The sequence below is a fragment of the Pteronotus mesoamericanus genome, unplaced genomic scaffold (genome assembly GCF_021234165.1).
Source record: "Pteronotus mesoamericanus isolate MK-2021 breed Mesoamerican mustached bat unplaced genomic scaffold, CSHL_Meso_final contig_74, whole genome shotgun sequence".
Taxonomy (NCBI): domain Eukaryota; kingdom Metazoa; phylum Chordata; class Mammalia; order Chiroptera; family Mormoopidae; genus Pteronotus; species Pteronotus mesoamericanus.
The window spans coordinates 1539892-1552790 of NW_026555247.1; the positions used below are offsets into that span (position 1 = coordinate 1539892).

General features: G+C 38.7%; 1 protein-coding gene across 4 annotated transcripts in view; it reads left to right on the top strand.

Annotated features, from left to right (window-relative positions):
* Positions 1–12899, top strand: part of LPIN2 (lipin 2) — an 89413-nt gene that overhangs the window by 31675 nt on the left and 44839 nt on the right. The window lies entirely within an intron of this gene.

A 12899-nucleotide genomic window follows, 5' to 3' on the forward strand; every position in this document is an offset into this window, starting at 1 on the left:
TTGTCATGAACATTCAGCTAGAATTTTTATATGCTGATAGGTATAGCCATTACGCAACGGTCGACTTAAGTAATTTCTTAGTATCTTTCATGATTAATTGCATTTTTTAAATTTTACTTATGTGTTTCTTTTGAGAGTCCAGTCAGGTTAAATGTTCCCTGTAACATTTATCATCTGTCACCTTGCATACAAATAGATTAGAACTGGGCATATTGTAATCATCACAGGGAAAGATATCAGAAAGCTTCATTACAAGGCATTATTCTGCAATTTGAAATAATGAAGGGAGAAGCAATGAAGAGAAGTAAAGGAATGAGAACCATTCAATTTTGTAGAGCTGCAATAGTTCAAAACAAGTTTGGTCACAGGAACGATGTGGGGGTTGTGGAAACTAGTTAGGGTCTCTAGTGTGCTGCTTTCTACTTTATGATTTACTTAAGGAACAATAATTTAATTATGTGTAGTGAAATCTAAAGATAAGTGTAAAATTGAACATTTAGTTTTCCTTGCTCTGTACCAATTCTGTTGCTGAAGAAAATGAATATTCTAGTGCTTGCTGAGCATTAGGAAAATGAAATTATTGTTATCTGCCATTTCCCTTGAAGGCTGTACAGTATAAAATTGTAACGTTGGGCATTTTCATATAAGTAGATTGACTACTAGGAAGTGATAACTTAGGTTTGTTTTATTTCACTTTTGTTTTCTGTAATCTTTGGTTATGGTATGATCAATGTCACATTTAGCCTAGCCTGTGACATTTCCCCACACTGACTTCCCCTGACAAACCAACAGTCTCTTTTACCACAAGTTGCTGTGGGGCTGGCTGCTCAGTGTTCACAGCGATCTGCACGGATGTCATTTGTCCTCACAGGGATATTTTTAGATTTACCCACTTGAAGTGAGTGTCATTTTAATTGATACTCACATAGACTAGATTTATGCAAGTTTTTTCTGTGAGGTTTTCACCAGCATCTGGAAAGAAAAACATTGGTTCAGAATATCTGAACATTGCTTTTGGAACATTGGGTTGGCCTCCACTGTTGTTGGCCTTTTTTAAATGTATGGTGCTGTAGGTATGTGTGCGTGTATACAGCTATATCTTTATCTACCTCTTGAATTTCTCTCTTATTTAAGGTTACAATGCAAAGCATTGTATTACATTCCTCCCTCTTCTTTCTGATTCTGTTCATTAGATCTTGCATTCATCCATTTGTTAATTCATACATTCATTGACCCAGAAATACTCATGAAGAACCTCCTATTACTAGTCATTGTGCCAGGCAGGCTTTGGGAAAACAAAGAAGCATACAGCACTTCTCTTTTTTGTCAGAAGTTAGAGTTTGGAGGTTGGATAAACAAATTACGGCAGTGTGATGAGTGCTTACATGCTGTGGTAGGAAGAGGGCAGGATGCCATGGACACATATACAACCACAAACCCTGTTATACTACCTTCTGCTTTTTTTTAACCATTGAGCCCACACTTCCTCACCCCCTCTCATTCTGATCATCTTTCCATCAGGCTGTGTGTGTTCACAATCTATTCTAGACATACTTTATTTGTTCCCATTTCCTCATCCGGGAAGTCTAGAACATCCTTGCTCTCATATTAGTAGTCAATACTAGGTGATGGATTGAGAAGAAAACTATTGTTGTATTTGAAGGATCGTTCTGAAAATTACTGAATTAGTGACTAGGGTATAGGGCAGGCAGTTAATGGTGTTCGAAGATAAAATAGGTGACAATTACAGTCTTAACCTTAGTTGTACTTGCCGAAAAGCTAAAGCAAATAGCTAGTAAAACTTGGGACTACCACTCAGGAAAGAATGTTCAATACTGTACACTGTAGTGACAAATTGTCTTCCGTTTTTTGAACTTTACTAAGCCCAAAAATAATTGTGTGTCTACTTTGCAGGTAGTGTGGTGAAATTATAGAGAAGTGAGCCCAGTGAGTAGAAATCTGTGCTTTTAAATTTTCTTGAAGTATATTTTGACAGGTTTGAAATCTGAATTTATCAGCCTACTAGCCTTACAGATAAGCTTAAGGTCAGCCTCATGTCCTCTCATTTAAAAAACTCGTAATAATAAAAAAATAAAAAAGTCTGAGTTCAGTAGAGGGCAGCTTTTACTGGGTTACATTTGGGTAATTATCTTGCTAATTTTCCCAGGATGTTTTTTTTGGAGACTTTATCAAGTCAGAAGCAGTATCAATGTGTTTGTATTTAAGTCCTTTGTTGGCATACATCAGAAATGGACTCGGAACAAGCCAAGCAAACAAAGTTTAACTGTTCATCATTCAGGTGGTAAAAGGGCAACAGCTAGGGCTGCTTGGTATCTCAGTGCCTTGAGCTGGTGAGCCTTCTGTATCACCACCCAGGTGACTCAGCCTCGCCGGTTTCTGATTACTTTGACTCTCCATACACATTTCAAGAGTATCTTTTTGGCCCAGTTTTGGGTCAGATGTCTCCCCACCCCATCAGCCAGCTAGCTGATACCAAAGCCTTGGTCCCTTATTACAGACACGGCCACTGGCGTTTACCCCTGTGTTTGGTAGTCTCAGAGGGGAATCATTGTCATCCAGGGAATCTTTTTAATACCCGCTGAGCTAGCCATTGCAGCATATAGCTGCTCAAATTCCAAAACAGAGTATTAGGTCAGAAAATTTCCTCTTCTAATTATGTATTCAAAGGGTTGATTTTGAGTAGTACTGGGTTGTAATTAGGAAAGGAACCCCTAGGAAACCAGTCTTCCCAGACCAGAAATTTTATAAATGAGTATTTGACAGGATCACTGCCAGTCCTCAAATTCATCTTATAAAAATGATCAGGTCAGCTGTTTGTTCAGTAAAATGTATAAAATTCAAGGTCTGTTAAGTTTGGATCAGATATTAAGATAATAGATATGCCTTAGAGATTAGGATATGTACTTCAGCCCATAACAACTTGGTTTTCTCAACAAGCTTAATCCTGACTGGGAGAATAAAGTTTGTGCAGAAGAGATTAGGGGTGGTTCTCAGACCTGGATGTCTGTCAGGATCAATGGATAACAGATCCTCAAGACTCTACTTCCAGTTTTTTATGTTTGGATTGAGGCCTAGAATCAACATTCTTAACCATCCAAACTTGATTCAGCTACAGATAGTCTCATACTACTCTGAGAAATAGTGGCCTGAAGTGTGGACCTTGCCAGTTTTCATCACTTAACAGGAAAAAGAAGTTGGTTAGACATAAAACAGTCCCTGACTGTGCCTTCAAACATCCTGGCTGAACTTTTTAGTCTCTCAGGAAAGAATCTTCAGAGGCCAGATGTTAGCTCAGAAGGAACTTCTAGAACACCTCAGTCTGTACATCCTTTCTGAAGGAGGATACAGGAGAGCACTCAAAGATTCACTCCTCCTTGGGGTCCATTTTATGACAGACTGATTTTGGAAGTAGCAAGGAGGGGCATGGAATCTTACCAGAGGGTTTCTTGCTTTTTCATGGAACTATGCCTCCCTAACCTGGCTCATCTGTATTATCAATTATTAAACTTTTAAAAAGATCCAAGGAAATTTGCATTTCAAAAACTGCTCAGGATGATTTTCTTGTACACAAAGTTTTGAACTAATGGAATAAGTAATAATCTTGAAGTTCAGCCTTGATAGAAAGTTCCCCACCATATCTGCCCTTTTTATTTTCATGTCTAAATTGCATTGTTCATTCATTCAGCAATATTTACTGAATCCCAACTATGTGCCAGATATATTTCTAGCTCGGTCTAGAAATTATGGTGTGATCCTAATGAACTGCTTTCTTTCCATTAGCATCTGCCTTGGGTTGGTCATCACATCTTACTGATTCTCTGTCTCCTCTGTACCTCTTCTGCCATTACAGTTATGCTGTCTCTTGCTTAAATTGGTTGCAGTAGCTTCTGAAGTGGTGTCCGCTTTTAGCCCCCCCTTCTCCAGTTTATCCTCCGTATTCCCAAGTCATCGTGTCATTTCCCTGACCATAACCCCTGCTGGCGCCCATTGCCCACGAGATACGCTTGAGGCGTGGGTCCAAGGCCTTGCACTATCTTTCACCTTTGCCTCAGACCCAGCATATCCTTCCCATGTGCTCTGCTCTTTGCCTAGGCCTGCCTACTGGAACCTCCTTTTCTTGGCCTAATAGACTTCTCATGTACATTTGCACTGCTAGAACAAATAACATGCTGCTTCCTGAAGCCTTCCTTGACTCTCTGCAGTTTTTTTCCCTAAAAGTCACCAAAATAGCATTACCACAGGCATTGTGTAAGTTAAGACAGTATTTATGTCGCTTTCTCTTTATAGACCCAGGGACCTGTGAGAGAAGGACGGCAGGATTTTATTTATCTTTATGTTATAAGGACTTACTGTGGTACCTGGCATGAGACAGGTGCTCAGTGGTGCTTGACTATATGAAAATCCTGTCAGACATAGGCCAGTATAATGAGCATTTTGAAAGGCAGGTTACAAATTCTCTGATTCTTGAAGTGATTACAGTCTTCTTATGTGATTATTTCTAAATTAAATATGCAGAGGAATTACATCAAAGGACGTTTCCTGTGATAAAAAGGGTGTCTGGAGAACTTGGTGTATTCAGGGAGTTTGTCCAGAGTTTTGGTTATGGTTTACAGATTCCATAGATGCAGAGACTAAATGGTCCTAGAAATGACCAAAAGCCCTGTTGCAACAGCTTCCCTGTACTGTGGGGGAGAAAGAGACTGTTCTTAAGCAGATAATTTGGGGCAATGCATTTTAGATGTGCAGCTGTTAGCATTTCCCAAGGAGTTTTGGCTTCAAGGAGATCAAATGGAGCCCAATGAACTACCTACTTTGTGAAGCTCCTGAATTTAGGGACTGTCCCCCCGATTGAGGACAAGGCTGGTGTGTGTGTGTGTGTGTGTGTGTGTGTGTGTGTGTGTGTACGCGCGTGCTACTATTTCCTGTTTTTTATTTTATGAAGCAAATATTAAAAGGCAGCTAAGCCCTGGCCAGGTAATTCAATTGGTTAGAGCTTCATTTTGATACACCAGGGTTGCAGGTTCAATCTCTGGTCAGGACACACAAAAGAATCAACCCATGAATGCATAAGTAATTAGAACAGCAAAAATCCATGTTTCCCCCACCTCTCAAATAAAGTTTTTTAAAAAGGCAGCTAAAATAAGTTAGCTCTGCTGTGATGGGAAATGGAAAAACTGAGAGATACACAATAATTGAATTTAAGTGGCCAAGAGCAGCTTCTCCAGGAAGGCTGGGTTCTTTGTCAGGGTGAGCAGCAGTTGCCTGGGGCACTGCTTGCTACTCATTCAAAGACTGCACCTGTTTTGACTAGTTCTCTGATCCATGCTATCTAGCTAAGTTGTAACCTCGTTCAGGTCGTTGTGATCCCCATAGTGTCTCCTGGGTACATGGTAAATGTTTTAGCAAATGTCTGGACTGAGTTCAGCCCCCACAGGACATGGCCAAGTCCCCTGGGGAACATTGAGCCCCTGCCGTCCAGGGGGAAGCTTGCAGCAGGTGCTGCCATTGCGTGTTATTGCTGCCTTTCATTATCCACTCTTAAGGAAGAGTGGTTTCCTTATTTTAGGGGACTCTGGAATCCTTGGAGAACTTAAGTTCATCCTTCAGATATCTTGACCTCAGGGACACCAGCTGATCTTGAGAGTCCAAAGATTTAAGCCATGGGTGTGGGAAGTAGCAGGGCGGTTAGAACCCTGAGTCACAGTGGTGCTCGTTCTTGTAAACAGTAGTGGAAAGCAAACAACTTGTGTAAATGTAAAATGAAATGAATAATGTCTGCCTTGTATAACATAAATTCCCCTTTTGAAGATCAAATGAGGTATGTTTGAGAAAGTTCTCAAAAAACAGTAAGTGGCTCTGACTGGGGTCGCTCAGTGAGTTCAGTGCTGTCCCTCTAACCAAGGGGTTGCCGGTTCCATTCCCGGTTAGGTCACATGCCTGGGTTGTGGGCCAGGTTCCCAGTTGGAGGCATACAAAAGGCAGCTGATAGATGTTTCTCTTACACATTGATGTTTCCCTCCCTTTCTTTCTCCCTCCCTTCTCTCTAAAAAATAAATCTTCAAAACAAACGGTAAGTGCTACTCAAATGCAGAATGTAAGTTTGGGTGCCTGCAGGAGTTAGGTTCAGGAGCATAGGTGTAAGCTGGAATGTGTATGAGGTAACAGCGTTCTGGTGTTGGTTTCCTGAAGTGTTTAGAACTTTTTATTCCCTTATAGCACATTTCCTCATATCTGTAAGCAGAAGGTTAGATGGAATGTTGAAGTGAAGTTCTTAGATAAAAGCTGTCAACAAGTCCTGGGAGACCAGAAAGTTCATTTCCTAACATTGAACCTTGGGTCTAGCAGAAAGGTTAGTAGTCAGTGGTAACTCTCGAAGTGGTAAGTGGAGACTTGGAGGATGAGTATGGCTTCTTTGGACTCTCTAATTATAATGTTTATGTGGCCAGATAATATTAAGTAAAAATAATATTCCAGTTCCTAAAGAAATCTGGGCGTGTGAGTGTGTGTGTGTGTGTGTGTGTGTGTGTGTGTGTGTGTGTGAGAGAGAGAGAGAGAGAGAGAGAGAGAGAATTATGCTTGTGAGCCTGAAGACAGGGAGGGATGCTGCTCTATGAACATGCTTCAGTTCCACAGTGTTCTCTCTGTGTGGGCATCTTTATGTCAGTCTACTTTTTAATTACGTATCCTGGTTTTGCTTTTTCTTTGAGATTTCATTTGCAGCGAGGAACCTGAGGATTGTCATTGTCTCAGAGCATTTCTATCACTTAGAGATGCAGGGAAGGACATAGGCTATAGAATCAGACTTGAATTCAAATATCAGCCTTATCACTTAGTGTGGTAGCCTTGGACACTTTTGAACCTCAGTTTCCTCATATAAATGGGAATACTGATACCAAACTTATGGGTAGTTGTGAAGATTACATGAGGTAATGTTTAAGTTAACAGCACTTGACACATGATAGATGTGTAACAGCTGTAGTTGTGGTGTTTGTTAGTAGTACTGCTAACTAGTAATACCAGTATAGAATAGATATATGAAGGTAAACCTAAAAATTAGGAAACAGATTTTTGGTGATATGTATAAAGGAGCAACTTAGAATATATCCATTTTGTACTGATAACTATTTAAAAATTGTACTATTTTAAAAACTACCTGTATCTTTATAGTTACTCTTTTCCTTAACCATTATTTTTTATTGAATATATCACCTTTTAATAATCTTGGGCAGTTTTGTAGGAGGGAGATCTGTATTTGAATTTATTTACTGGCGCATTCCATTTATAAATCTCTACTACATATCAAGATGACTGACTTTAGTTTCTCTGATGCTCAGGTAAAGTTAATAAGCAAATCTTCAAACATTTAGTAAATAATTAAATCTTGAAAGCCACCCATTTATTCCAGGCACTAGTTTATGTTTAAAAAATATTTGATAAAAATCTGATAGTAGGAACCATTCAATTTCATATAAATTTGACCTCTGTGTATTTTAGTTGATAACCAACTAATCATTTTTTTCATTTTTAGGTTATTGATCAGTAAGTGCCTCCCAGGCCGATCTGTGCCATTTTATCTAGCTTTGGATCTCCCATTTAAAGACATGGATAATTCTCTAGTTTGTCATTAAAGTGAGAGTAAACACAGCCATTTCAGATATTTTAAAGAATAAGAATGCTTAGCCCAGAATAGATGAGACCTAATTGTGGTTGTACAGTAAATTGTTTAGTGTAGAGAAAGTGTCATTTAGAAAGGGTGGTACATAATTCAATGTGATTTCTAGTGGATATAATAACTAGGCTGCCTGATACGGTTGTGAACTTCTTGGTGAAAGGAGTGTCTCTCTATCAGCTGGAAGTATCCACAAATTGAAAAGCAGTGTAGCATATGATGTTAAAGAAGATACTTGTGTTAGCCGTCTCAGGATGCTATGACAAAATACCATAGACTGCATGGTTTAAACAACAGACATTTGTTTTTCACAGTTTTGGAGCCTGGGAAGTCCAAGGTCTTCAATTCCTAGTAAGGGTCCTCTTCCTGGCTCTGGACAACTACTTCCTCACTGTCCTCACATGGTGAAGGGAGAGAGAGCACCCTCTGGCGTCATCTCCCTGTAAAAACATTTATCTCATCAAAAGGGGAATTAAGTGTCCTCAGGACATCGTATAAACCTAATTACCTCCCAAAGACCCCACCTCCAGGGTTAGGACTTCAACATAGGAATTTGGAGGCTAAACAGGAGAAATATTTAATCCATAACAATACTTAACCTTTCCAAGCCTCAATTTTATTATCTTTAAAAATAGAACTTATACTTACCAAAAGGTGGTTCTGAGATGATAATGCTTGTATAAGCTTAAGAATTAAGTACACAGTAAGTTCTCAAAAAAAGTAGTTGCTGCTACTGTGATAATTGTTAACTTTACCATACTTCAGAGCTGTGCTAGAAGCATTTTTTTTTAATTTGTTGCAAGGCTGGGCTGGATAAATTCTTCCATTTCTAAGAATCAGTAAATGCATTTTAATGTTTTTATTTGTGCTTGTGAGCCTGAAGATAAGGATGCTGTTCTGTGAACATCCTTCAATCCCATGGTATTGTTTCTGTGTGGGCATCTTTATGTCAATCTGCTTTCTGATTATGTAGTGTCTTTGCTTTTGCTCTGAATTTTCACTGGTCTCTTTCTACGTCCTTCTCTGTTGGTCTCTGTCATTCTCTGTTCTTGAATTCATGTTCTCTTATCTTCCACTTTTTTCCTCATTATACACTGTAAAATATGAATAGTTTACAATCTATATGCTGTTTTTTTAATGTTAGTTTTATTTCAAAAGCTAGTATTTTATTGGGTTACCTAATCATCTATTTTTTCTGCCCCTGCACAGAGTCCCACTACCCCAGACTATGCCCAGGATAGACTGGTGTCAGAGACTTGACTTTGTCCTCACCAGTCTTTTTATGGCTAGTGCTGGGCTGGATGTGTAGGACCACAGTTTTATGGTGGTAGCTTCTGCTTAAAGAGCAAGCTGTTTAAGGTATCATGCATACAATGACCAGTTGCTTTTCCCCAGACATAATAATGAGGAAGTCCCCCTCCTCAAGCCTGGTTGGGGTTCCTCTCCTAACAGAGCTATGCCTGTCATTCTCAGGGTGTAGTGAATGTTAAGACATCAGGCCTCCCTTTACTTTTGTTTTCCCAGCCTTCATAACATAAACAGAATTGTTTTATATCTGCTAAGAGGAAAAATCAGTCATTTGACAGACTGTATTTTTCTACATTTAGCAACTGGCATTTACACAATAGACTTTCTTGTATAACAGTACATCCTTCAACCACGGTCATTAGAATCATCTTAAATAGATGTAGTTACACTTAATTATAGACTCAGTGCTCTAGTTGATGCAAGTTTATTATACATTTAGTTTATAGGACTTGTTTATGGCTGAATGAAGAGACATAAAAGTTATTTTCAGTTTATTTTAAGAAAAGGCCTATTAAGTTATGAATTTTTAAAAGAATATGTAACAAAACTCATTTTTAAATTGTCACTACCGTCAAGCAGTAATACAAAGATTGTATACTTGGGTGCTGGTTATTTGGTTAATGTATGTACCAGGAAAGACCAAAAGCATGATATGAACATATTTGAGGTCTGTCTGGAAAAAGTAGCCATTTTTAATATAATGAGAACAGTTTGTGCGACATCAATGTAACTAGCAGCCAAGGAGAGTGGACTGGAATATGCATGCATGAACAATGGTGACTTCACTGTACTAGTCAGTCTGGGCGGTAGATGCTGCTGAGTGAGCATGTAAGTGTACTCTGTGGCTATTGCATATTTTGTGTTAAGCTTGAACATTCCTCCATGGAAGCTATTCAGATGATTCAGAAGGCCGCCTCTGTGGGCAACTGGTAATTGTCAGCTTCATCATGACAATGCACCTGCACATGTAGCACGTCTTATGTTGCGTTTTTTGGCAAAACATCAAATCACCCAGTTGACTCAGGCCCCCTACAGCCCAGATTTGGTGCCCTGTGACTTCTGGCTTTTCCCAAAACTAAAATCTCCTTTGAATGAGAAGAGATTTCAGACCATTGATGAGGTTCAGGAAAATAGGACAGGGCAGCTGATGGCCATTGAGAGAACAGTGTGAAGCTGCAAGGTACCTCCTTTGAAGGGGACTGAAGCGTCATTGTCATGTGTACAGTGTTTCTTGTATATTGTATCTTTTTCAATAAATGTCTCTTTTTCATATTACATGGCTAGATAGACCTTGTATTACTTAGAGAATATGAATATTCTGATGGACTGGTTTTAGGTTGCTGAAAATACTTCTGGTAAAAGAGTGAAAAAATGAACTACATAAGTCAAAGCTTTATTTCACTTCTGTTTTTGGAGACATTCTTAACATATAAAATTTGTATACCATGACCCCAAAATAAGGCACAAACAAGATATTTATTCCCTTTTTCTCTAAATTAGTTGTATTTTATGAAACAAAATGTAATGAGATATTTATATGGCATATCACCTGAAAAGATATTCAGCATCATTAGCCATTAGAGAAATGCAAATTAAAATAAATATCATTACACACCTGTCGTTATGACTAAAATAAAAAATAGTAGCAATGCCAAATTTTGGCCAAGGATGTGGAGAAACTGTGTCTCTCAGACATTGCTAGTGGAAATATAAAATAGTACAGCAACTCTGATGGAAGTGTCTTTAAAAACTAAGCATGCAGTTCGCATTCCACCCAGCAGCCATTCCTGGGTGTTTTCCCCAGTCAGTTGAAAACTAACTTTCATGCAAAAATCAACACAGGAATGTTTATAGCAGTTTTCTTTGTAATAGCCAAAAACTTAAAATAGCTTAGCTGTCCCTCAGCAGGTGAATGGTTAAACAAAATGTGGTACATCTATACCGTGGAACACTGCTTTACGATAAAAAGGAACAAAGTGTTCATACATGCAGCAACCTCAATGAATCTCTATAGAAATGTGAGTGAAAAAATGCAGTTTCCAAAGGTTATATATTATATGATTCCATTTATGTAACTGTCTTAGAAATGACAAAAATTACAGAAATGAAAAACAGATTAGTGGTTGGCAGAGATTAAGGAGAGAGTGAGAATGAGAGTTGGAGGGAAATAGGTGTGTGTGGCTATAAAAGGCCAATAGGATGGATCTTGGTGATGATGGAAATGTTCTGAATCTTAACTAAATCAATGTTGATATCTCAGTTGTGATATTACACAAGACTTTTGCAAGAATGTTAGTTTGGGGGGAAACTGGTAACGGGTACATGTGATATACCCTTTGTATTGTTTATTACAATTGCATGTGAATCTGCAATTATCTTGAAAAATATAATTAGTTGCAGTATGAATATTCTGATGAAACACTATTTTCTCCCCACATCTGTTTCTTATTTTTTTTAGTCTCATTTATTGATGATTCATTTGATCATTCTTTTATCCAGTCAAGAAATAATTATTCTAAAACCATGGTCATCACCAACTTGTCATTGTTTTAGAATTATCACATAGAGGACACTGCCTTGTTTGGTTATTTAGTAGTAAGTTCTGCAGCTAGTTTACATCTCCTAAATGCACTTTCTATAGGTGTATTTGGGGGTGTTGGTAACATCAGCTTTAAAATATGCAAAAAAATTTTCCAGGGTAAAAGTACTGTGGCTGTGCTTCATGGTGTGAAACAGATGGGCCTTCATTGCACATTCATCTGTGTACAAGAGAAGAAAAAAACATTCCAGATGCTGCCAGTAGGCACTTGCTCACCTTTAAACAGTGGGCCCCTACCTTTTCCCAAGGGATGACATTTTTTTCCCACAATTCAGCTTTGGACTTATCTGACAACAGAGAATGTGATCTGGGAACTTTTCTGAACATGTAGTAACTTTGAGTTCTAGGCACTTCGAAAGCCGGGTTTAGAGAGAGAAATGTGCTTATGATGAATAACCTGGAGAATCATCTCTCAGCTCTCTGGTTTGGTGAAAGTCAACCTCTGGATTAGCCAGAGCTGTGTAAGCCTCTCTTGTTTGATCTGCAACATTCCCATCCCCAAGAGAATGATTTTTGCTGATTAGTGCTTTGACACAGTGTCAGTGTGTAACAAAAGAAATGTTACAGTCAATAACTGGAAATGAAATTTGACAATCTTAGGACTAGAAGGGTCTATTTTTTCCTAATTAGTGGAATAGTTGAGGGGGTGACAGGGAGACTTGCCCACTTGCCCTCACAGCGTACAGTATTGTGGGTGCCACCTGTTAGATTAAAGCCACCTCTAACTGCAGTCATAGCAAGTGAGGTACAGAGACAGAAAACATTTCCTCTTAGCCCTGGTGGACCTAGTCAGGTATACTCAACTCCTTCTTTTGACCCTTTCTGGAGGATTCTTTACAGCCTGTGATCCTTATTTGAATAGTGAATTGCAATTGAAGAACAAGGTTAAAACCCTGTTTTTAGCTTTGAACTTTGTGAAACATGAATTTATGTTCCAGTGAATTGTGATGTAGCAGTGAAGGGGAGGTTTCCCTAGAGGTAATGTTATAAATTAGGTTAGACCCAGTCAAGGTCACTAGCGTTTATTTAATTAAGCATCTGTCTGAACCATAATATTCTATTAATAGTCCTGTAGAAAACACAACTCTGACTTACGCATCTTTCAGCAGGTTCCTCCTGGGGATGATCCTTGGTCATTTTTTTTCTGTTTGTCAGCTATGATGAGAGTAGATACGATAGCCATGAGAACCCTTGTGTCTTGGGCAGAAGGGCAGTGGTGGTGGCCTGGGTTCTTTGGTGGTTTTGTGCAGGTTCTTTACTTTGCAGAAAAATCTCTAATAGCATCTAGCACTATATTTGATA